The following is a 24,863-nucleotide window of genomic DNA, read 5'->3' on the forward strand; positions in this document are numbered from 1 at the left end:
AAAGTCATTTACTCTACTTCAGCCAGAATGGGAAGACTTACATCCCAGCAATCATCGGAAGGAAGACAACGTACAGTCTCAAGTGGCTGCCTTTCCTCAGGAAGCCATTCCCTCAGCACTGGGGGCAAGCTGAGTAAGCTTTGGAAGAAGGTGGGTTGTGGGCCAAAGGTAGAGTCTGTGGGTCCATCTGGCACTAGGAAGCTTCACAATCCACACAGCCTTCAGGGCTTCCAGGATCTGCCCCAAACCTATACTACAAGTCTGACGTCATGCACATACCAGGTGTTCCATCCACACGGGATTACTCATCGTTCACCAAACACAACCCACATACTTCCGTCTTCTTAAGAGCACAGGCTCTGGAGCCAGAATGACTGGCTTTGGGACTTGAAGCGTCCCTCTGCCACTTTCTGAGTAAATAAAGAAAGTTACTGAACCTCTCTGAGCCTCAGTTCCCTCACAAAATAGAAATGATAATAGACCCCACCTCACGTTGTAAGGACTAAATGTATTAGTCAGCTCTTACTAGGTTATGCTGCAGTAACAAGTGACCCCCAAATTCCAGTGGCTTACAGAACCATGGTTTAGTTCTTGCTCATATTAAACATTGCTTGTGAGTTAGCTGTGGCTCTGCCCCATGAATTCTTCTGGAATCCAGGATGAAGGAGCCAGCCCTACCTGGGACATACCATTCTCATGGCGGAGGGGAAATAGGAATGATGGAACCACAAGCTAGCTCTTCTAGCCACTGCACTTTCTTCTACGCATATTTGAAAAATGTTTTAAATATACAAAAGAAAAATAAAGACAAGAAATACACCCCCTAATAATGTGAAAAGGCCAAAGGTGTGGGGAGTTGGGGAGCTCTCTACCTCTGCACACACACTGGCAAGAGAACTCATCAAGCTACCAAATGATCTGCTATAACAAGGCAGCGTGTCAGCCCATCACAGCACAGACCTACATTCATTGAGATAAACGCTCCTGTGCCCCTTGTGGGGCTGAACGCAGTGATGTGGCATATGTACAGTGACTGCCACAGTAAGACAAAGGCACTCCGTAAATGATAGCTGCTCTTCTCAACAACACTCTGAGATAGACAGCAGTGTCCCCAATCTCCAGCAACTCTCAGAAAACTGAGGCTCTGAGAGCTGAAGCAGTTTGCTCAGGGCCCCACAGCAAATGACTGGTGGAGAGGCAGAAGGCAAAATGAATCTATCCTGTCCACTCCAAGAATTGAACACAATGTTCCCAGTAGCATTATCATAATAGTTGAAAAGTGGAAACAACCCAAATGTCCATCAACCGATTACAAGATAAACAAAGTGTAGTATCCCCATATATTGGAATATCGGCCATAAAAAGGAATGAACCACTGATAAATGCTATAACACAGATGACCTCTGAAAATACGCAAAATGAATGAAGCCAGTCACAAAACACCACGTATTCTATGATTAGTTATATGAAATGTCCTGAATAGGCAAATCCATAGTGATAGGAAGCAGACTAGTGGTTGCCAGGGGCTGAGGTGAGGGGGGACTGGAGAGTGAGTATGAAAGGGTACAGGTTTCTTTTGGGGGTGACAAAATATCCTATAACTGATTGTGATGATGACTGCATAATTCGGTGAATATGCTAACACCTACTGAATTGTACTAAATAAGTGAATTGCACAGAACGGGAATCATCTCAATAAAGCTGTGTGTGTGTGTGTGTGTGTGTATCATTTCCCAGCCCTTGCTATTAACCCCTATTCTACACTGACCCTCAGAGGGTCAAGGAGCCAGTAGTGTGGGGGTGGGTAAGGCTTCTTCAGGTCAACACTGGCCTCTGCCGGGGGCAGCAAAGGGCTCCAGCTGAGCAAGAGGGAAGCTTGTGAAGCCTGCTGCAAAGGCCAGATGAGGCCTGGGCTGTGCAGTTTGGACCCCAGGCATGCCATCTTCAAAGCACACGTGCGCTTGTATCCCCACAAAGGCACATGGACGGAAACATGCAGTGGTTACAAGGAGGACAGGGGTGGAACTCCTTACTCCCAGGCCCACCAGGGCAAGTCTTCTTTCTGTGCCCCAGACTCCCCACTACCACCTCCTCAGTCTACACAGGATCAGCTTCCTTCAGAGGCTATCAGACCCAGAAGAACTAGCCAGGATCAGCTGAGATGAGTTGGAACCAGCTGGAACCACTGGGCACCAGCACTTACCAGAGCAAAGCCACCTTAGCCTAGCTGTTCTCAGCACCAGGGGCTGCTAGTAAAGCTGGCCTCAAGCAGCACACCCTCTGTTGCTCCCGCTCAGCTCATCCAAATCCCATGACTGCTTAAAACTCACAGTCCCTTTGCACATCACTCTGTAGGAGGGCAACTAACCTGGTGCCCACTAAGGCTTTCCAGGCAAGAACCTCCCCACACCTCTGCTTAATGCATGCTGGGGTCTCATACTCCTTGGATAGAAGTCCTACCGTTTATCTTCAAAAATTTAAACAAATACCGCTTTTGATTGGGCCTTAGCAGAGTTGCAGAGCAGCTGGGCCCCCTCTTGCCTAAGGAACCTCAGTTTCTTCCCACTCCCTCACATGAGGGCGGGGACCATGGCTATAGCTGTCTTGTAACTTGCAAAGGGGCCTGGCACTCAGCAGGTACTCAACACACGTTCAGGAAACCAAAGGCTGCGCTTCCGAATTCCAGCCCTGTGCTTCTCAAACTTTAACGTGGAGATGAGTTACCCAGGGTTCTTGTTAAAATGCGGATTCTGATGCAGTAGGTCCCCGTGGGGCCCGAGAGTCTGTGTCTCTGACAACTCCTAGGTGAGGCTGATGCTCCTGGTCTGTGGCCCACACTTCGAGCAGCAAGACTTTAGCCCATTCCACTCTCCCTCTTTTCTGATTTCTTCACCTTTCCTGGTTAAGCAAGGATCCTCTTGAGAAGCTGATTCTCTCTTTCCTTAGAAAAGTACCTGTCAGCACATACACACAATGTTGCATGAAATTTTGAGTCTTGCAGTCCATGCATTAAAAACCTTTCTTTTGGACAAACAAACCTTACTTCTCGTGGAATAGGATGCAGTAGAGCACAGAGGGAAAAAAGCTCCAGCAGAGTTAGGACTCCTGGGCCTGCTCCTAGCTCCACTATGGACTTCCTGTGTGACATCAGACAAGTTTCTGCCCCTCTCTGAGCTTCAGTTTCCCCACCATGAAGGAACTGGGCTAGATTACGGTGATAAATAGGTTTTCTCTCTTTTGCCAACTCTGGTAGCTGTTGCCTAAAATACTCCATGTTAAGAATTCTTAGACTGTGTCTGGACTTGGGAGAAAAGGGTGCTGTGATTGATCGGTGATGCCTGACATGGAAAGGGGGGCCTTAATTGATGGGTGATGTCTGCCAGGGTCCCAGGCCTGGAGGGCGAGGGGCTTCCTGCCAGGTATCCAGCCCCCTCTGGAGAGCCCGTCCAGCTGTGACCTTCCATAGCTCATGTGGAGTCATCCCAGACCAAGGAAAGAGAAGTCTGTGCTTGTCCTCAAGGGGGCAGGAAGGGATAATTCTTTAAGCTGCTGGCTTCTCAAACCCGCCGCCCCGCAGCCCCCTTTGAGACGAGGAAGCAGAATCCCTGCTCCCTGGCAGAGAAGGACAGCACGTCCTTGCGCTCCCATCCTTGGCTATTTTTAACTCCAAGGACAGAGGCTCAGGCAGAAGCTGAAATACAGGAGGGCTGCGGCAGGCCACCCAAGCCTCCCGAGGGAGGGGAAGCCACCACCCTCCCATCGTTCCCGAGTCACTCCATCGTTGGCCAAGCGAGGGTCAAGGCAAGTTGCCAAGGGACGGGAGAAGGGTCCTCACCTCCCATGTGGATTCCTCCACAGCTCTTCCCTTCCTCGGCACAATCACAGACCCCCTGCCAGGCCCTACCCCACTACACCCTGTAACTGTTCATTCTCGCGTCCATTCCACATACCTGTGCCAGGACTTATACTAGGGCTGAGGAACAGCACTGAGCAAGAGGGATGGGGTCCTTGTCCACCGAGCCCTTCCAGTCCAGGGCGGAAGACAGACAGCACACAGGACGGCAGGGCAGTTGGGTAGTTACAAGCGCACTAGGTGCTGGAAGAGAACTGCACGGTGGTCACCCCCCGCCTGTGAGTCCTCGAGAGCCGTGATGTTGCTCTTCAACTTTTTGTCCCTAGAACCTAAGACCTAACCGGGCAGGGGTCAGGGCATATCTGTTGACTGAGAATATTCCACAGGAGAATCTGGAGGCTGAGGACCCTACAGAAGCCTCTCTCACACTAAATGAGAGCCGTGCATTCATTTCTTCACTCTTCACTTGCTCACCAAGCACGTTTTTGAGCACCTTCTCTATGTCAAGTGCTGTTCTAGGCACTGGAGCTGCAGCAGAGAACAAAATGAGGGCCACACACTGCCCTCCTGAAGCTCCAGCCTAGGAGAGGCAGCAAACATTAAACCAGACCAACAGGGGAAGACAGAGGGTGTCAGAGGTGCTGAGCGGAGGAGGATGGGTGTTCCAGTTCTAAACAGAGGTCGGGGAGGCCTCACCACGATACGTGGTTAAAGACCCGAAGGAGGCAAAGGAATGAGCCGAGTGGATACCTGGGGGGAAGTGCTCCCAGCACAGAGAACACAAACATCCAGGCTCTGAGGAGGACTCACATCCGTGTGTCCGACGAACAAGGAGGGCAGGGCGGCTGGAGCAGAATGAGCAGTGGGAGCGGTATGAATGAAGCCTGAGATCACGCGGCAGGTGAGGAAGGACAGAGTTTGGGAGAGAGATGCACCTTGCATCAAGCCTGGAATACAGTGGATGGAAACAACGGTGATGTTGAGGACAATGATGACAATGATGACGATACAAGCCGCTAGCATTCACTGGGCACTGACCGCCTGCCAGGTGCCATGTTACACAGTGAACAGGGGTTCATTCACTTACTCCCCACAACAGCCTATGAAATAGGTCCCATGTCATCCCCATTTCACAGACGAGGAAGCTGAAGGTTTCTGCAGCTTGGAGGGGGCAGGGCTGGGACAGGAACGCTGGCAGTCTCGGGCCACAGTCCGCTGTCTTCCTGACCATCCCAGCCCTGTTGCTTACGCACCATGAGTACCAGTTTCTTTCCCTCCCAGAGTTCCTTAAACTTTTGGACTCCTTTGAAACTCTTCTGCTGTTTATCTCCATAAAAAATTCTCTTTTTCTCCAGAAAAATAATACAGATGCACAACGACAAACTTACACATAATTTCAAGTGGTTCAAGGGGATGACCTCTGGTCCCGAAAGTAAGTACTTTATAAACATTTGTAGCAAAAGCAAGAATTGTCTGAGTTGGCCAAAGAGGGAGGAGGAGAACATGGAGTCCTCTCAGATCAGCTGAAACCACTTCTACAATTTGTCAAGGGCCTCCTGGGAGGGAGGCCTTTGTATATTCATTGTATCTCATTTAAACCTTCTTTTAACCCTGTGACATAATTGTTATTACGTCCCCTTTACAAATGAGCCAACTGAAGCACAGAGAGGTTAAGTGATTTGCTCGAGTTCACACAGCTGGTACTTGGCAAAGCTGGAATCTACTCCAGATCTAGCTGACCCCAGACCTCAGTCTCTATTCCAGACTGCCTCCTTCTGAATTCTCTAAGTGCACCCCTCATCTTCCCAGAGAGGGCAAGAAACTTGCTCAAGGTCGCACAGCTCAGCACACTTACAGCTGGGTCCAAACCTGTGTTGCTCAAGACAGTAGCCACTAGCCATATGTGACCACTTAAATTAACTAAAATGTTTAAAAATTAAGAATTTGGTTCTCGGTTGCACTAAGCACAAAATGCTGAATAGCCACCTGTGGCTGGAGCCTACTGTTTGGACAGTGCAGATAAAGACTATTTCATCACAGAAAGTTCTGTTGGGCAGCACCGGGCTAGAGCTTGGCCTCCTGACTCTCGATCCGGGATTTTTCTACTCTCAGAGGCTACTAGGAATTAGATTTGCTCAATCAAGGAAGTGGATGGAAGCAGAGACAGGAGTAGGGCAGCTGAAGTTGTATAAGAGAGAGCGAGCTCAGAAAGGCTTGTAAGAGGGAACCCGACATCTCGTACAGGATAAAAGACACGAGAGCCACTGGCTTGGGACTCACCTGGCCAGCCACAAACCAGCCTGTATGTCTGATTACAGGGACCCTCTTCTAGCTACAACATTCCTCACTTCCTTACTGATGTCTGTGGTCTCTTTACCAGGGACAGGGCCTTCATCCAGGGAGAGAGAACTCAGTGGCCAAAACTGCTCAGTTTTCTAGGACAGAAAGGAGGCCGAGAGCAGGCGGAATTCTGCAGCCAGCCAGGGTGAGCCTTGGACCCCACAAATCCGGTGAGGCCTGGATTCAGGGAAGCCACGCTGTGGGCACTGGGCAGTGACTCAAGGTGGGGCAGGGGCTGCGGACAGTAGACAAGGTGTCGGCTGCACCCACAGCCACAGCAGATCGGAAGAGCCAGACCACACTCAGGCTGCAAAGCCGTCCCCGAGAGCTGGCTGAGCAGCAGGGCCACACGACGCTCCCCGAGGACTCCTTTACGCCCGTGAGATGCTCAAAGGCATCACAACTGGATTTCTCTGGTGGAATATTGTGGAGGGAGAGAAGAAAGGACCACACTGCTGTCTGTAAACTGCCTGATGTGGAGGAAACCACGGGGGCTAAGACTGGGGGAGCCCCTTAACTCTGTACATAATGGTCTCTCCCTCCCCCCGTTCCTTCCTTCACATATAGACTGTTGCAAAAGCCTACCGAAGGTGGGAGAAAAGAAGAGCATTAGGAGGAAGCCAGATTAAATTCCCTTGCCATCTCTTACCGGCTGCATGGGCTTCAGAAACCCCTAACCCTCGGAGCTTCCTCTTCCTATCTGTAAAAGGAGGGCGACGGTACTATCCGCTCCAGCAACCTTGCAGGGCTCAAATAGAACTAACAATACTGATAATGACGACTGCCGCTTACTGAGAACGTTTCCACGACAGATCTCATCACCCACAGCAGGGCTGGGCATACATCAAGCTCTCAGTAAAAACCTCCTCAATGTTAAATTTATCTTGTAAATATTTTATGTACAGTAGCAGTAATAATACTGATAGTAATAAGGTAGTATAGGGTGTGCGACTTACTGCTGTACTGAGCCTCTATCACGCACACTACTCAACCCTTCTCCATTATTATTGAGGGGTAAACACCACTATTATTAAGACATGAGGACACTGAGACACAGAGGTTAAGTCATTTGTTTAAGGACACAGCCAATAGGTTAGGACAAAAAAGCCGGGGAGGGTTAAATGCAGGTCTGTCTGAATTTAAAATCCATGTAGCTTTAGCCTCTCAAATAAGTACTTTGTAGACAACAAAGGACTGTAATGATTTCATTTTCGCTATCATCACCGTGTTACGATTGACAGTGAAGGTGACTCTGGGCACAAGGGAAGCAGGCCTTTCTGCAGCCGAGCTGTGTGTCAATGGAAGGGACCACCCGGAGGGCATGTGAGCTCCCTTCCCTGTCATCCAAGGGAGACTAGACTGGGGACTAAGGCCTGGTCCCCAGACGGGAGACTGGATCAGCCCCAGGAACCCCAGATGCAATCAAACATCAGAATCACCCGGAGAGCCTGGGAAGAAAGAGACCTCCAGGCCCCATCTGAGATTTTTAATTGAGTCATCTGGGTTGGAGCTCAGGATCCTGGTTCCAGACGGAAAAGCGTGCGCGAAGCAGGCTGAGAATCACTGGACTAGTGAAATGCCAAGCACCCGCCTTAACTCAAGATCATTGGATTCTAGAAGCCGTGGGAGCCACTAAAGGAACCCAGGACATGCCCTCAAGAAGCATGCGATCGGGCCGGCTCCGTGGCCAAGTGGTTAAGTTCGTGCGCTCCGCTGCAGCGGCCCAGGGTTCAGATCCTGGGCGCGGACATGGCACTGCTCATCAAGCCACGTTGAGGTGGCGTCCCACATCCCACAACTAGAAGGACCTGCAACTAAGATATACAACTGTGTACGGGGGGGTTTGGGGAGATAAAGCAGAAAAAAAAAAAAAAAAAAAAAAGAAGCATGCGATGGATTAATAACAATGAAACCTTGCTCTGCACCAAGGATTACACTCATGGCCCCACAGACTCCTCCCAGGCCACCTCCTCCTCGGGTCCCTGTCTCCTCCTTTCCTTTTTCAGCTTCAGCATCCCCTCCTCCAGGAAGCTTTCCCGACTCCCAGAACTAGGGACCACTCTTTGGGCCTCCACAATGACCAGATCTTCATTGGTGAACTTCTGTGTCTACGGCTACACCCCCTGCCTCCAGGGCTGTGCTGGGGCTGGCGGCTCACTCAAGGCCATGTGCCCAGCACCCAGGGCCTGGCCCAGTGCAGGTCCTCACTAAACGACTGCACAGAGGGACTTGCTCTGCTCCGGGAAGGATGGGCAGGGGAGGCAGTGAGGAAAGCAACCGCTGCAGGAAGGAAGTAATCCAGGTCACCAGGTTGGGAGGAAGCAGAACCTACAAATTCTCCCTGCCACTGTTCAGAAGCGGCCTGGGCTATTTATAGCTCACAAGCCTTCTGCTTCTCGCATTTAAATGCAGGGCCAGGCACAGAATAAAATCCTGGGTAGGTCTGTCAGTTTTAAATTTATTTATTTATTTATTTATTTTTACAAGAACAGGAGCAGAAAGGAGGGACGAAATGAACTGTGGCTATTGGAGTGAGCTGCCTTGCACCGTCCCTGGGCCTGCCTCGGCAAGTCTGCAGTCCAGAGACGAATCACACGCAGCTCTAGACCTGATCCTGGAAACCAGAGTGTCCCTGTGGAGCCCAGCCTGTGAAGGTCCTTTTAAGGTGATTTTTAAATAGTGGCTTCAGTTTACGGAACAGTCTTACAGCATGACCCTGTCTTGGTTTAAACACACATTCTTGCACATGTATATGCCCATGTGCACGTGCACACACACACACACACACACACACAAACTGGAGAGAAAAAGACCCAGCAATTAAACATTCTACTTTGGGATTATAGAACTGGAGTCGTTTTTACTTTCTTTTTGTGTGCTTTCTTTGCATTTTCTCAAAATTTTTACCATGGCTACACCTGGCATAGACTGAGGATGTTAGACTCAAGGCAACCAGCTCTGCCATTTGCTGGTGTGTGACCTTGGGGGATTCCCTTAATTTTCTCGACTGTAAAATGGGAATGGCAACAGGACCTTGCCTGGAGGTTGGCTGAGGACGGTACGAGCTAACACACATGAAGCCTCAGCACGGCGTCCGGAACACGGTATGTGCTCGGGAAATGCCAGCTCCGATAACTGTGCAAGTGTTCGTAACTTATGAAAGCACAGTATTGTTTTAAAAAATTAAAACAATAAACGGTGACTCTCCCACTCCCATGCAGAAGGAGCCCTGTGAAGGGACTGGACCACAGCCTGGAGGGCTCAGAGGCCTGAGTTCCACAACCAACCAGGCGGCAAATGCACTGAATGACCCTCCCTTCCCCTCTCAATCCCGATTTTCTGACGTTGACGAGGATGGTGGGGTCGGGGTGGAGAGTAAGGCCCACCCCTCTCAGCAGGAACCCAAGGGGCTTGCCGATGATGACACAGCTCTGGTCTCCAAGAAGGGCCAGGTCCTGGGAGTAGCACGAGGGCCTTCCCCAGCCCACCCACCTCCATCCTGTCCCCACTTCCTCCCGGTCCCATTCCCTAATGCAACTACCTTGTCCCCAGGAGGCATAAGGAAACCGCAGGAAGCCCCTCCCTGACCACACAGGACCCCCAGTGGCCTGGAGCACCTTCACCCGTCCAGCCTGGTAAACAGCTTCTCACCCTTCAGTGCTGTCCTCGGCACCCCTGCTCAGTGGGTCACCCAGTTATCTGCTCTGTTCGTCTTTCCTCCTCGGCTGAGGGAGGCCCCGTGCTATCCAGCACCATACCTTCAGTACCCAGCACACTGGAGCAGGGATCAGTAAATATGGTGACTGCATAAAGAATGCTTTTAAAAATGATAATGGGCAGTGCAGAGCAGTGGTCAGACTCAAGTGACAGGCAGGCCTGCATTTGACCTCACTATTGAATGACCCTGGGCAAGACGAGCCTAGCCTCTCTGAGCCTCGGTTTCCTCATCTGTACAATGGGTATGACAACTATAGTCCCCTCATATTCTGATGTTTCAATAGGATAATCTAGGTATAGATGCTCGGAGTACCTGGCATGTATGAAAGACAAAATCAACATGAGCTATCATGATGAGGATGATTATGAGAAATGTAGAATGACTTAATGATTATCTCAGGATTCCAGGGTGTCAGCACTTTCCCTTCCAGTCTCGCCTATGGCTCCTCTCTGGTTCAGGTCCATGAGGCCCTGTGAACTACCTGCACAAAGGTACCCAACTGAGGGTGCTCAGAGGGCTGAAATATATAGCCCATTTTCACTGGCCAGGCCATACATGCCGCCAGCACTCGAGAAGGGGGAGCCTCTTGCTCGTCCACCTTCCTACAGGAGGTACCACTTTTAACTCAGTCCCCCAGGGTGGGGGTGGGGCGAGAAGTACTTTCCTCTAGTTTGCACACAGGTACCAGGCAAGCTCTGTGTCTGTGCCAGGCCCAGGACACGGGACCGTGAGGGGAAGGGCCATCCCTGGGCTGCTCTTTCAATTCAAAGGATGACGTAAAGGCCCCTCCTAATATTGCAGGGCCCAGGGCAAGAGCACAATGGAGGTCCTCAGACTCATTCTAAATATTTAAAAGTTATAAATCAGGCTATTAAATAAAATATGTCCTGTCCTTCCTCTCTGACAAATACGCCTTCATAATGACCTTGAAGGCCAGGACAGCTTCCAATTTAGAACCCTCAGAGTTCCGTGGCTGAATGTGGAGCGAGGAGGGAGCTGGCCCCCAGCCTGCCCCTTCCCTTCGTCACCACCCACCCCCCCCCAACAAGTAACGAGAGGCCCACTCTGCACATCTGAGTTCTGTTCTCACCTCTACAGACTGCCACTTTGGGGCCACCTACCAGTATACCAGTAATGGACAGAGCCCGCTCTCAGGAGGATGGACCAAGGTAGGGGTCTGGACAGACCCCAGAGGCTGACTCAGAGCCCTTGGGACTGGGAGTTCCAGGGTCCACAGACCTGGGACATGGCCAGAAAAGAGGGGCTCAGGTGGGCATATCACCTTCATCCCAGATTCCTGACCCCGTGAGGAGGACTGAAGAGCAGCCCAGTAACGCTGGTGACCCCAGATCAGGGCTCGTCTTCCCGCCTAAAGGCAGTAACAACGGAGCCCATGGTTCCACCAGCAGCCAAGCCTACCACCCGCCAAACACAGGTCACGAGAAAACCCACACGAGCCTCACATGGGTTGGCTCTTTTAGGGGATCGTGGCCCAATTTTTACCAAACCCCTCCACAAATCAAGAGATTTGCCAACCCCCTGTGGGTGACGTGAGCATAACGCTTCTCTCACCTTTCTTCCCCAGCAAGGCCTGCCCAGATTTAGGGGGTGGGGTCACGCACAGACAACCCTGCAAACCCAACATTTAACTAAAGGGTGGTGTTCCTTTATTTTTTAATTTTAATTTTTTTTTTTTTTAAGATGTAGACATTCACCTCTGGAGAGAAATTATGGGTTTCAAGAGTTCTTGACAAAGAGCTTCATTCCAGAAATGTAAAGCCAGCATTTTAAATTTGGTTCTTATTCACTGCTGGAAAGTATTAGAATGAAGATTACAAATTTAATAATGTAACACGGCAGGAATTGGCCCGGCCTCGTCTCCAGGAGAGTAATTTGTTCCTGCCTTCAAACCGGCACTCCCCAGCCTCCCAGCATCACCAGACCAGCCTGGTGACACACTCCTGACTTTTCCACGTCTTGTGCTCTGGCCCACGCAGCCAGCCCAGACAGCAGATCACCCCCCCACGGTCTGTCTGAGGAGTCAATGCTGGACTGGTCTGACCCAATTGGAGAGAGTTGCTATAGCCAAAGGGAGCCATCCTTGGGCCTCCTGGCTCCATTCTTCCTGGCTACAGCCAGAGAGGTCTTTGCTAACCCCAAATGTGAGTCTGTCACTTTCCTGCTAAAAGCGCAACAGGGGCTCAACCGTCCTTAAGCTGAGGCCCAAGAGTCTTGGCTTTAAAGATGTAGTATGATCTAGTCCTGCTACTTCACCAACCACATGCTCCTTTCCCTGGGCTTTCAAAACATGTGTCCCTTTCTCACCACAGGGCCTTTGCACGGCTGCTAATAATAACAAGAGCTAAAATTTATAAAGCCCTGTGTACCAGCCACTGTGCTAAGGGCTTGACAGATGTCCTCTCATTAATTCTCATCCTTACCCTGTAAGGCAGGCAGTATAGCTGAGCGGTTAAGTTCAGACTCTGGTGTCAGACAGCTGGGTTTGAATCCTGCTGCTGACCATTACTAGCTGTGTGATCTTGGGCAACATACTTAACCTCTCTTTACCTGTTTCCTCACCTATAACACAGGGACAGTGATAGTGCCTACCTTATGGAACAGCTACGAGGCTCGATTGAGTTAAGGGAGGTGAAGCATCAGAACGTGATGGGACCATGCGTTAATCGTCATTGCCCCCATTTTATAGAGAGAGAAATAGAAGCACTGAGTGGTTACGGTCACACAAATAGTGGGAGTGTGGTCTCCAGACCCCGAAGCCCTCAACTTTTGCCATGCCACGTCCACTGTAGAAAATTTGGAAAGCACAAAAACAGCACCAACTAGAAAGCAAAAACTACCCATAATTCTGCCACGCAGAAGCAATTATGGTTAATATTTCCAACCATGTGTATGTGTGTGTGAGAAAGACAGAGAGAGAGGCGGGAAGGGGGACACAGCCACAGACTAAGAGAATCCAGGATTTGACCCCCCACTCCCGTAAGTGACTCCCACGTCCAAGCTCTCAGCATCAGGGCATCCTCGCTCCCCTCGCCCTCCTCCCCTGCCTTCACTTGGCCAACTCCACTCCACTCACCCCTTAGGTCTCAGCTTGGCTGCTGCCTCTCCCGCCCCGTCCCACCCCTGCACCTACAGGTCAGTCCTCCCAGCTACAGCCTTTCCCGGCACCCTGCACTCGTCTGTAACACCCTCGTCACAGTCATGACCAAATGATTATTGTTCCTTCGGGTTCTTCAATGTCTAACCACCCCCTACCCCAGACTGTAAACTCCATGAGGGCAAAGACTGGCCTCGTCTTGGATCACCAGCACCCAGAACAGGGCCTGGCCATCAGCAAGTACTGGAGAAGAGACGGAGAAATGGAGCGGGAGGGAGAATGGGAGAGCGGGAGAGGTTTGCGATTCAGCTCCACTTCTCCCAAATCAGTGCCCCCTGGGTGGGATGCAGATGGAAATCACAGAGTCCCTGGCCTGGAGGGACTCCCGACGTGGCAAGTGGAAAAGTGACAGAAGCCAGACTGTGCAAGTGCTGGAGAGAAAGAAGAGCAAAGCACCACGTGGACGCCCAGCAGCAATGATCAACTCTACCTGAGAGAAGAGAGGCAGGCTTCCTGGAGGAGGCGGCAGTGGAGCCCTGAAGGGGGAGGGGGAGGGCATCCCAGACGAGGGAATTGCTGAAGCAGAGGGACAGAGGTAGAAAACATGAACAAGGCTGCCGAGAATGAAGGAGCCAATTTTTGCCTGGAAGTAGCAAATGGCTGGAAAGCCTGGAAATATGATGTTAAATAACCTGGCCCTACCCAAAATTTGTTTTCCTGTTCATCCTGCCACTTTCTCTCCATTACACTCTCCAGATACAGCCATGCCCCTGAGCTGGCATGAGCGATGCTGTCGGTCCACTGCCCACACCTCTCATCTTTACCACTGCAGGGACCGCTGGCCCGCCCTCCTGTTGCCAGCACCTGTATTTCTCTGCCGAGGGCTACCGCTTGTGGCAGGCTGGAAATGACCGCAACAAACAACCCCCTGGCTCCACCCCTATGTCCCTGAACCAATGACTGATGGAGTGGGTGTATATAAACACCCCAGATCCCTCACTCCTCAGGGGATAACAGAGGCGCATTTTCTACTCCAGGGCTCTGCAAACTATGGCGGTGAGCTAAACCCAGCTCGCTGTCTATTTTTGTAAATAAAGTTTTATTAGAACACAGTCTCACCCATCATTTACATATTGTCTGTGGCTGCTTTCACGCTCCAACTGTGTAATCGAGCAGTTGTGACAGAGACCGTATGGCCCGCGAAGACTAAAATATCCACTGTCTGGCCCTTTACGAAGTTTCCCGAGTCCCGTTCTACAGTCTCCCAGAAGCCCCCAGCAAGATCAGCGCAGCTACCCTCCATCTGGGGTAACTGGCCTGATCACGCACTGCTTCCCGGCTTCGCTCCCTGCCTCACTTTCCCACTCCCCTCCTAGAGTTTCACCGATCACCTTCATGAGCCACCTGAACCACGTGCAATTTGACTGCTTTGACTCCTAGAACAATCATGTGATTCAACCTAATACTTGTACTCAAATCTTCGTTTCAGGGCCTGCTTCTGGGGGAACCCAAACGAGGACAGTAGGGCAAGTGTCACTGTGCCCATTTTGCAGATGGGTCCTAATTTGAGACTGTTCTCTGCACGCACATCGCAAAGGTCGGCTCTGGTTTTGGAGTCCCCTCTCCCACCCCGACCAAAGCCTTGCCAAGTCCTTGCCACACACAGTATCAGAACACCTGCCGGCTCACCCGCAGCTTACAGCGATGGACTTGTTCACCCAAAGCGGAAAGCAAGGCTCAGAGAGGAGAATGACCTGCCCAGGGTCACTCGACTGGCAAGCTGGCAGAAATGGGGTCTCAAGTCCACGTTTTCTTAGGACAAATCCAGGACTCATTCCGTGGGAAATCAGCTAACCTTCCATCTCAAGCAGCTTGTCGGGGTCCCCGCCCACCTCTCTGGAAACAGGGCCAATTTTCTATGAGGATCGGGTGAGATCAAATAGGCAAAAATGTTCCACGACACCCAAAGGGCTTTATGTTCGCAAGGTGCAAAGGAGAAAATCAAGATGGACACCCTTCAAAGAGATGCTTGGAAAGAAGCCCACCGGGAAGCATGAAATGTACATATATATTCATGCAGTGCAGAATGCTGGAAAGACCACAGGCATTGGAGGCGGGCTGGGTTTGAGGCACTGTCCTACCCACACCGCCATGTGACCTTGGCCAAGTCAAGAGTCCATCCAGATACTTGACTCTTTTTTTTTAAAGATTTTATTTTTCCTTTCTCTCCCCAAAGCCCCCTGGTACATAGTTGTATATTTTTAGTTGTGGGTCCTTCTAGTTGTGAAGCTACTTGATTCTTGCAGCCTGCCTAATGTGGTGACCATGCAGACCTCGTGGGACTGCGGAGAGGGTGACCGGAAATAAGGGGTGGATACTGCTCAGCACAGAGCTGGCCTCACCTGCTCTCCCCACTCTGTCACCATAAGTTCCCAGAGAGCAGGAGGGTGGACCCAGCTCAGCCAGATCCCCTTCACCCAGCGGGACACCCGTCCCATAGCTGCTGTGAGTATCTGTGGGTACCGGCTCACAGCCACCCCTTCTTTGGAGAACTACCCTGAGCTGATGGGAGCTGCCTTGCCCCCAAAATAATGCCCCCCCAACCTGGGGGACCGCCCACAGTCAAGGACTGAGTGACTCAGGAGTACAGAAGGCCAGTCTACTCTGCAATGCCATCCGCTCTCCAGAGTGCCCCCTGAATCAGGCGGAGGCTAGCCTGCGGCCGAGTGCCCATCTCTAGCTGCTTCTCCCGGCCATCCTGCCTTCCTCTCCCCCTCTCACAGGTCTCACCTGAGGGCACCCGCACAGCCTATGGCCTGCACAAGAAGCCACGTCTCGGGCTAAGACCGTGGGGATGAGAGGGCAGAGTTCTCCCTCTTCTGTACTCTTCTCAATTTGAAGCCTGCTGGGAGGAGTCTAAGAACACCAGACAGGTTCATTTCTCCCTTGCGAGTGGGACCCACCTGATTCCCATCAGGGTCAACCTTCCCAGCGTGGGGGTCCCTGGCCTGGGACTCAGCACAACCAACAGAAGCTGGGCAGAAGTGGCAGCTTCCTGGAGCCAGATGGCTAGGGGGCGGGCTGGCCTGGGCCTGGGTGGGCCCCAGAGGCACCTGGCCAGTCTTGGTGTTGGGCCCAGGCAGATGCAAGATGTTTCTTAAGACATTTGCTGAGGAACTAATTAATTTCCATTACAGGCCCCAATTAGTGACACATCCTCCCACCCACTCCCAGGCCGACTCCAGGAGGCATTTCCAGGGACACTGAGTGCTGGAAGCCCGATGCGGACTTGAAGCCTCTGGCGTCAAGAGGGTCCAGGGTGGCCCCTTGAGGCACCTGAGGGGAGAGGACAAAGCCCCGGCTGGGAGTCCAGAAACATTAGTTCTATTCCTAGCTTTGCCACAGACCTGCTGTGAGGCTTTGAGCAAACCACGTGATCCCTCTCTGGGCCTCAACTGAAGATGAGTAGATGACCTCCAAGAGACATCCGGCCTGCAGGCTCTGACATAGTAATAGCTAACACTCTTGACACACTTTTACTGTAAGTGTGCAGGCCCCCTACAAAGCATTTTACAAATATTTACTCATTTAATCCTCCTGATACCTTCAAAGCAGGGAGGGGCTATTATTAGCCCATTTTACAGTCGAGGTAACTGAGGCTCAGAGAAGTTAAATAGCTTGCTCAAGGTCACACAGCCAATAAGTAGCAAAGCCAGGATTCAAACTCAGGCCATCTGGCTGCGGAGTTTGTATCGTAACCACCACTACGCTGTACTGCCCAGTATAATTTAACTACTCTCGAACCCTTGCAACGCCTGCACAGGGCTGGGCACCACCATAAGTGCTTAATAAGAGTTTGATAACTGGAAAATAAAGAAAAACCTGGTAGCCTAAAAACCCATCATGGTGGTCTGAGGACCGGGACTGGGCGGCTGTGGTGGGAGGGAGACTGACGTTTCTTTAGGTGGCCTCTGCTCTGTTTGGCTTTTTTACCACGTAACATGTTAGCGTCAGTAACAACAGCATAACGGGTCTCGAGAGCTGGAAACAGTGTTTGTCCAAAGGAGGGGACAGGGGTGTCACAGGACAGAGGTGCCCCGGACACTTTTCACTGATTATTTTTTGTCCTTTTAAAATGTTGTGCCATCTGCATATTTACCTAATCCAAATAATACTTATTCTTTTAAAAAGTATTCAATGCCCAATCAGCCAAGGATCCACTAGAGAGACACTCTGGCAGAAGGGGACACTCTGGGGATGAAAATGACCATAGAGGGGCTACAGCCGTGTCAGGGAGGAGTCCACAGGAGATGGGGGCCCTGGACAAGTGCCCTCTGTTTTCTCAGAGCCTCTGGCTGTATCTAAACCATCACTCTGCAGATGGAGATTCTGAGGCCCAAAAGACAAAGGGAGGTGGCTGGAGGAGAGGCTGAGATGCAGCAGCTGAATGGAGCCCTCTTTTCCTCCCCCGACGGCAGCCTTTCGGACCCCGCTGGGCACACAGTAAACAGCAGCTCTCCAGACCGGAGCCAGCAGTCTCAACCACAGGCAGTGCACTCCCACCATCCTGCCCTTCCTGCACCCAGGAAGGCTACGATAGCAGGAGAGGCAGCCGCTTCCATTTCCTGGGTGTCTCCTATGTGCAGTATACACATTATCTCGAATTCTCACAAGGTAGGAGTTATTCACTCCATTTTGCTAAGGATGAAGCTGAAGCCCACAAGGGTTACCCATCATAGTTGAAAGACACAGCTAGTACACGGCAGAGACTCAAACCCAGGTTTGGGGGTCTACAAAGTCCCTGCTCTCTTGCTACCTCGAGCCACTCCTCTCGGAGAGTATTTCCCCTCAGCTTAGGACAAGTCCCACCTGGAAACTACTTGTAAAGGTCTTTGACTTTAGACTGAGTCTTTTGGAACTGGATGGGAATCTTACCACATCATAAGGTTTGTCCCCCCCGCCTCCAACCCGAGCTAAATGTCAACCTTCCCTAGAAAATTACCAGCGACCCCTTTCTTAGAAACATCTAGATAAACTGGCTCAGGAAACTCCCTTGGTAGCATTTCCCAGAAATAAACCTCCCGGTTTTAACACATAGCCCTGCCTTCCTCCAGTGCAGGAAAGGGACCACATCCTGTTCCCTCTGGCAAAAGGTGCTAGATCTGAACCCCTCAGGATCCCCAGAGCTGTCTGAATGCGGTGTCCCACAAAACGATATTATGGCCTAATGTGTTATTCGTGTCGACTCATTTATCATTCATACAGATGACTTCCAAAAGGATTTACGAGGTCCTACAAATAAAATCTGGCGCAAGGCAGGGCAGCAGCGGAGGCCTGTTGGACCTGAGATGATGTCATGGGAACAGGAGTGCCTGAAGACTACACCCGGGTACCGAATTTGGTGCAAGGTCCCAGCATCGACGACACAGGCAGTCAGGAGACATCCCAAGCTGAGAAGAACCCTTCCTTTCTCTCCAGCTTTTCCTCTAATGCAACGGTTCTCAAGGTAGGGTCCCTGGACCAGCAGCATCAGTATCCGCATCACCTGGGAACTAGTTCGAAATGAGATTTTCGGGTCCCACTCCGACTGGATGACAAACTCTGAGTGGGGACCCGCCATCTGTGTTTTAGCAAACCCCTTCACTGATTCTGACCCACTCAAACCGACAGTAACAACTATGACAAGTGCAGGAGCTCCCCTAACTGAGCATCTATTAGGAGCCAGCATCAAACACGCAACCTCATCAGTCCTCATAACTGAGGGCCCTTGAGTCCACATACCAGCTCTGGGCTAGGTGCGTTCTGTGTATTATGCCATTTATTCCTCGTGATAACCCTGTGAAGGACTTACTATTATGAGGTCTCCATTTTACAGACAAGGAGATGGAGCCCCAGAGGGTTGAAGCCACTTGCCCAAGGTTACACAATTTAGAAGTGGCAGGGGCAGGATGAAAATTCAGGTCTGTTGGATTCCAAAGCCATGTGCTTTCTGTCCCGGCTCAGAAGGTGCCCAGGGTCTTTCACAGCTAAGTCAGCCCAGGAGGCTATACAGCTGGGTCAGGCGAGATTCGAGGAGTGGGCAGGGCAGGCAGGGTGGGCAGAAGGAGCCCCGCCGGGACTCCACAGCACCTTCCAGCTAAAATGTGAAAGGAAGCCACGCAATGCACTTAAAGGCACCGTCATCTGTGTCTAAGGAACAAAAACGATGGATCAGGGAGGCATGAGTTCTTGGCCTCTCTCTGACTTTACCCAGCTGGAGGCCTTTCCTCGTCCCACTCTGGACCTCAGTTTCCCCACCTGATACTCCTTATCATTGTCTACAAGACTGAGTGATCTACCCCCAGCTTTCTTCTCTGACCTCATCTCCCCTCACTCACTCTTTCTAACCACACTGGTCAGCTTTCTGTTCTCTAAACACCCATACTCACACTGACCTCAGGGCCTTTGCACCAGCCATTCCCTCTGCCTGGATCACTCTACTACTTCATATTCCCATTGCTGGCTCTTTGTCATTTAGGCCTCAACTTGTATGTCACCTTCTCAGTGAGCCTTCCCTGACTATCTTACTTAATGTTATCTCCTATCCCATCAACCTGTTTTATTTTCATTCTACTTAACACAACCAGAAATTATTTATGTCTTAATGGCTTACCTGTTTACCGTCTGTCTCCCCTACCCCAGAACATAACTCCATGAAAGCAGAAACCATGTCAGCCTTGTTCCCCAATATGTCCCCAGAACCTAGAATGCTATTTGGCACTGAACAGCTACTTAAATATTAGTTGAATGAAGAAATACCAAAGAAGAAAACCTAGACTCAGAGGCCAGAGCCCTAGATCCTTAACATGTGACCTTGGCAAGCCACTCTGCCTCTCTGAGCCTCAGTTTCCCTCCTTGCCTAATGAGGGAAATGGACTAGATGCTTTCCAAGGGTCCCTCCAAGACTGCAGGGTCTTGGAAAGCCAGGCCTGGAATCTGCCCATTTGGTCCATCCAGAAGAGGCAGCTGGCCAGGGTCCCTGCAGTAGCTGCCCCCTCCCCGCCCCCACCCATGTCCCTGCCCAGCCACACAGTCATCTCACTCCCCCTTCGCAGAAACTGTTAATGAAGTGCGCACTGCTAAATGCAGTTACAATTACGGGGGCTAAGAATAAGGCAAGGCGCTGACATCAGCCTCGTCAGTTTCCGAGTGAATCAGAAGGGGAGGGGGGAGGAAGGAGAAAAGAGGAGGGGGGATGGCGCTCTGGAGCTGTCAAGTGGAAATAGCACAGCGTTAAATATAATCCAGCATTGGCCTACATCGGTCTGGAGAGGCAGGTGATGGCTCGGCCCCCAGGGCCAGGGCAGACAAACGGATTCTTCAAGGAGGCCAGGCAGCCCCGTGATGGGGATCAGCCAAGAAGAGATGGCTAGGAAGCCACCCCAGCAGGCCGGGTCGGACTGTAGCAGGATGGTGGACCTTGGAGGGGTGCACCTGAAGCTGAACAGGACCCCAAACCCTGGCCTTTGTCACTTGCTGTTTCGATAGCACACGCACAGACCCCAGGGCTTACACAGCCCTTTCCCACTTGGAATCTCATTTCCTGCCAAGAAGCAGAGGGTGGCCTCTGGAGTCAAACACACTTGGGTTTAAATCACCACCGTGCAATCCAAGAAAGTCATTAAACTACTCCAAGCTGCCTGGCTTTTCCTCATCTGCAAAATGGGTACATCTGCAACAGTAGCTACCCTTCTGGTTGCTACAGGATTCGGTGAGATCATAACAAGCACCAAGCACAGCCGAGCAAGCCTTCCAACCATTTTACTTTTACAGCCCTGAGAGATGCTCACACAAGGATAATTAACCCTTTTTTCCAGATGAGAAAACTGAGGCCTGGGAGGGATAAAAGACTTGCCTGAGGCCCCAGAGCCAAAGTGGAGTCAAATCCAAGCCCCCATGGAGTAAACTGGGTGAGAGAGGGAGAGAATCCCAGGGCGGTCATTCCAGGTGACTGGGGGTGGGGGTGGGAACTGGAACTCTGACAGTACGACAGCAGGACTGACGCGCAGCCCTGGAAGGGGGTGGGGCACAGATTACAGTGGGGGGGATGTGTGTACCCTTTTGAGCACATTCTCCAAAATTGGCACCTTTCCAAGAATTCTTAAAAGAAATGCTGAAGCAATGGTTGTTAAGGCCATAATGCCTTACGGAGGCAAAGTAAAAGAAAGGCCCTGAGACAAGCGAGGTCAGCTGACGCGAGGCTCTCCTCCACACCTCTGCCACCGCGCTCAGCCTGCAGGGACAACTGGCTCTGCCTCTGGGACAGAGATGGGTGGGAGGGAGGCTGAGCATCATCCTCAAAGGGAGACAAGTGGATGGACCCCTGCTGCCCTCTTCCCACCAAACAGAGCCAGGTGGGCCTCTGGCAGCTGCAAATGCCAAGGAAGCGGGAGCCAGAGCCGAGAGAGTCTAGCAGCCTGGGGACGGGGAAGAGGCGGTGCCTAGGGAGAGGGAATTTAAGGAAAGAGCTCCAGCAGCATCACAGCAGATCTGTAGGCCAGTGATCTGTGTGATGGGGGAAGGGGTGAAGCCCCACGCACCCGATTTTCCTAAGATACTTCTTTCAGGATAAGTTGATTAAGAGAAAGCAGTAGGGGTCCACACGCTCACACCCCCCCCACCCCCCCCCCACACACAACCTGAATTGTGGGAATAACTGGTTCAATTCTCTACTGTGCCTCAGCTATCCAAATCTGGAAGAGTTCTGCTCAACTCCCAACACACGAAGGATATTACAGCAGTTGGTGGTGAACTGGGGTAGGGGACAGGAGGGGCGACAGGAAGTGGCATGCCCTAGGGATGAGTGTGGGAATGGAGGCTTCCAAACCTCAACCTCACACCCTCAAGGGGCTCTGATCCTGAAGGATGTTTTAAGGCCTCCCCCTCACCATTCCTCCTTATCCACCCAATCCAGCTCCCCTGAAGTACTCTGTTCCCACCATCCCAGGGAGAAGGGGTGGCACAGCAGGACATATTGTTTCCCAGAAAAAGCTCAGGTCAAATTTCAAGGACAAAAGTTAGCACTTGGTCTGGGAAAGAAAATTCTGCCAAATAGAGTAAACTGGGGCCAGGGGGAGAGAATTCTGGTTCGGTCATTCCAGGCTCCTGGGGTGGGAGTGGAGACTGGGGCTCTGATTCCCCCTGCCAGGATCTGTCTGGCAGGGTATGGATATCTCCACCTAAAAGTAACTCAGGCAACTCCTTCCTTTTCCCTTCTGTCCAAAAACAAGGGGAGTGGGCTCTGGTACTAGTTTGTGGGACCCATCCATCATGCCACCCCACCCACCAGATTTGGCCTGAGTGGAAGACGGCAGTGCGATGAAGGGCTTTCCAGCCCATGATGTGGCCCAAAGCACTAGGAGAGGGACTGGTAGCTGGCCGGTGTTGCCATGGTAACTTCCTGCCTGCGCTGGATCGAAGCATCCTATGGGCAAAGCGGAGCTGGCTGCTCTAGCTTCTCCGCCCTTCTCCCGGGCAGAGGGAGAACTGGACACTAAAACCACTTGGTCAGACTCAGGGACACCATCCTCAATTCCAGACCCTGATGTAACAACCCCCTTTGGTATTTGCTGGAAACTGGAGACACCCCTGCTTCCCAGAGGCACACTGGCAGGGCTAAGACTGTAGATGTGATGAAAATTAACTATTAAGGAAGAACAGGGAAACAGGGAGCTGGACGACTCCACATCCTCTTGTTCCGCAAGCAAGTCCCCCAAATCCCCATCTTTAAACCACTTCCAAGAAGGAGGGCCCAACTCTGCCTTAATGACTATAACAATGCAATAAAATTAGCTTGTAAAAATTTTAAAAGCTACATTTTGAGAATCAGGCTTTCCCCCTCCCCAAACCCACAGGTTCTTTTTTATAGACATGCTCAGAAATAAGTCTTACTTGGTAATAGGATAGATAGATAACAGCTAACCAGTATTGAGAGCCCACCTGGTACCAGGTACTGTCCTAAGCCCTTTGCATAGCACAAACAGCATAATAACCAAAAGCACAGATGCTTGAGTCAGATTGTTCAAGTTCAAATCCTAAGTCCCTCACTTCCTGGCTGATTGACCTTGAATAAATACTCTCTCTGGGCCTCAGTTTTCTCATCTGAAAATGGGGATGTTAAACGCTAATTTTATAGGGTTGCTATGAGGAAAGAATTAAAATAATATATCAAAGTGCCTAGGAGAGTGCCTCGAAAAGGTAATCATTTTTAAGTTGTTAACCCTATGCAGTCCATAGCAAGAGACTGAGCATGAGATGAGAAAGCCGAGGTCACCTGTCTAACTCCTCCCCACTCCACCATTCTCCAATGACAAACCCAGCGCCAGCAAGGCTGAGCGATGAAGACGCAGACACAAATACGCCCCCAAGTGCATCCCTCTCTAAAGCCCCAGCACCTCTGTGAAAAGGAGCAAAAGCAGCCCAAGAAACAAGTTCAGAGTGCAGGAGGGACGATGCTCCCCGAAAGGAATTCTAGGAATCCGCAATGAGCAGCATCCTGAGCCCCAGGGTGGCTAGAAAGGAGCGGGAGGAAGGTGCAGCTTCCTTTGGCCACAAAACACCCAAGGGTCTCAGGCCCAGGCAGGCAAGTGCTCTGGCCCGCTTAAGGCTAATGAAACAGTCTCCTCGCCCAGTTTCTCAGGAAACCAGCTGAAGGAGGCACGTAGGCCCTGAAAATGGCTCTGGCTCGATCTGGTTGATGAAAAGATGCATTCGACAGGAGTCAGAAGCAGCAACGAAGGAGAGACGCCTGGAGAAGACAGAGGACCCTCAGGGACACACTTCTGAGCCATCAGGGACAGTTAGGCTGCGTTAAACGGGCAAGGGGAGGGAGCCGGGAAGAGGAGTGGGGTACGAAGCCAGTGCCGATAGCCCTCCTACCAAAGCAGTCTCTGTCCAGTATCTCAGAGATTATTCAAACTGCTTTTAGAAATTAGTTCAGCACGGTGCTGTTCTGAAAGAATAAATCTAAAAGGCCTTTTTTTTAGGAGACAATTAATGACTTTGAGAAGAACAAGAGAAATTAAGCAAACAAGACAACGTCCCCGAATTCCGATTTTCACCACTCATTAGTCTTCCGGAAATGAACTTGACTTTCTCCCTCCCCCTCCCAAACTCGAAGCGTCCCTTAAGCCAAGCAGACAGTGAGCATGAGATGCCCAAACCAAACTCTTGGCTGTCAGCCGCTCCCTGGGGCCTCCTCACCTGGGAACCATTTTCTACACAGTGAGATTGGGCTTTTTAAAAAATCCTCTTTCAGAGAGAGGGCTAGTGCTTTATTGGAAAGAGAACCGGAAACCTGATTTTAGTCTCGGCTCTGTGCCTGCCTCACTGGGTGACCTTGGGTTACACACACACACACACACACACGCCCCAGGGCTTCAGACTCACATACACATATATACATTCATACAAACACATACACACCCATCCATTTAGGGACCAAAAGGGTTTGGACAAGATGATTGCTAGGTCTCTTTCAAGTGAAAAACTTAAGAATTTAAAGAAACCCGCTGGGAAAAACATCAGGTGAACCTTTAAAAAATCTCTAATATTCCATGAAGTTATCTATTCTGACTTAAGTGAAACCAGAGCAAGTCACCTACAACCAGCAATAGGAAACAAGGCATCTGACCCATGACATGGAGCATGACTTTGGAGAAGAACCTAACTGTCCCCACCACTCATGCTCCTACGGTCCCATGTCCCTGCCCAGCCTGACTCTTGAGAGCCAAGTGACCTGCTGAACTGCAGGAAAGTCCGGGACCACCAGGGAGGGGTGGGTGAGCCAGCTCACCTGC

At 51.1% G+C, this 24,863-nt stretch overlaps 1 protein-coding gene across 2 annotated transcripts in view; it reads right to left on the bottom strand.

Annotated features, from left to right (window-relative positions):
- RIMS4 (regulating synaptic membrane exocytosis 4) overlaps window positions 1–24,863 on the bottom strand; it is a 126,934-nt gene that overhangs the window by 34,107 nt on the left and 67,964 nt on the right. The window lies entirely within an intron of this gene.

This window comes from Equus przewalskii, chromosome 21 (assembly GCF_037783145.1).
Source record: "Equus przewalskii isolate Varuska chromosome 21, EquPr2, whole genome shotgun sequence".
Lineage (NCBI taxonomy): Eukaryota > Metazoa > Chordata > Mammalia > Perissodactyla > Equidae > Equus > Equus przewalskii.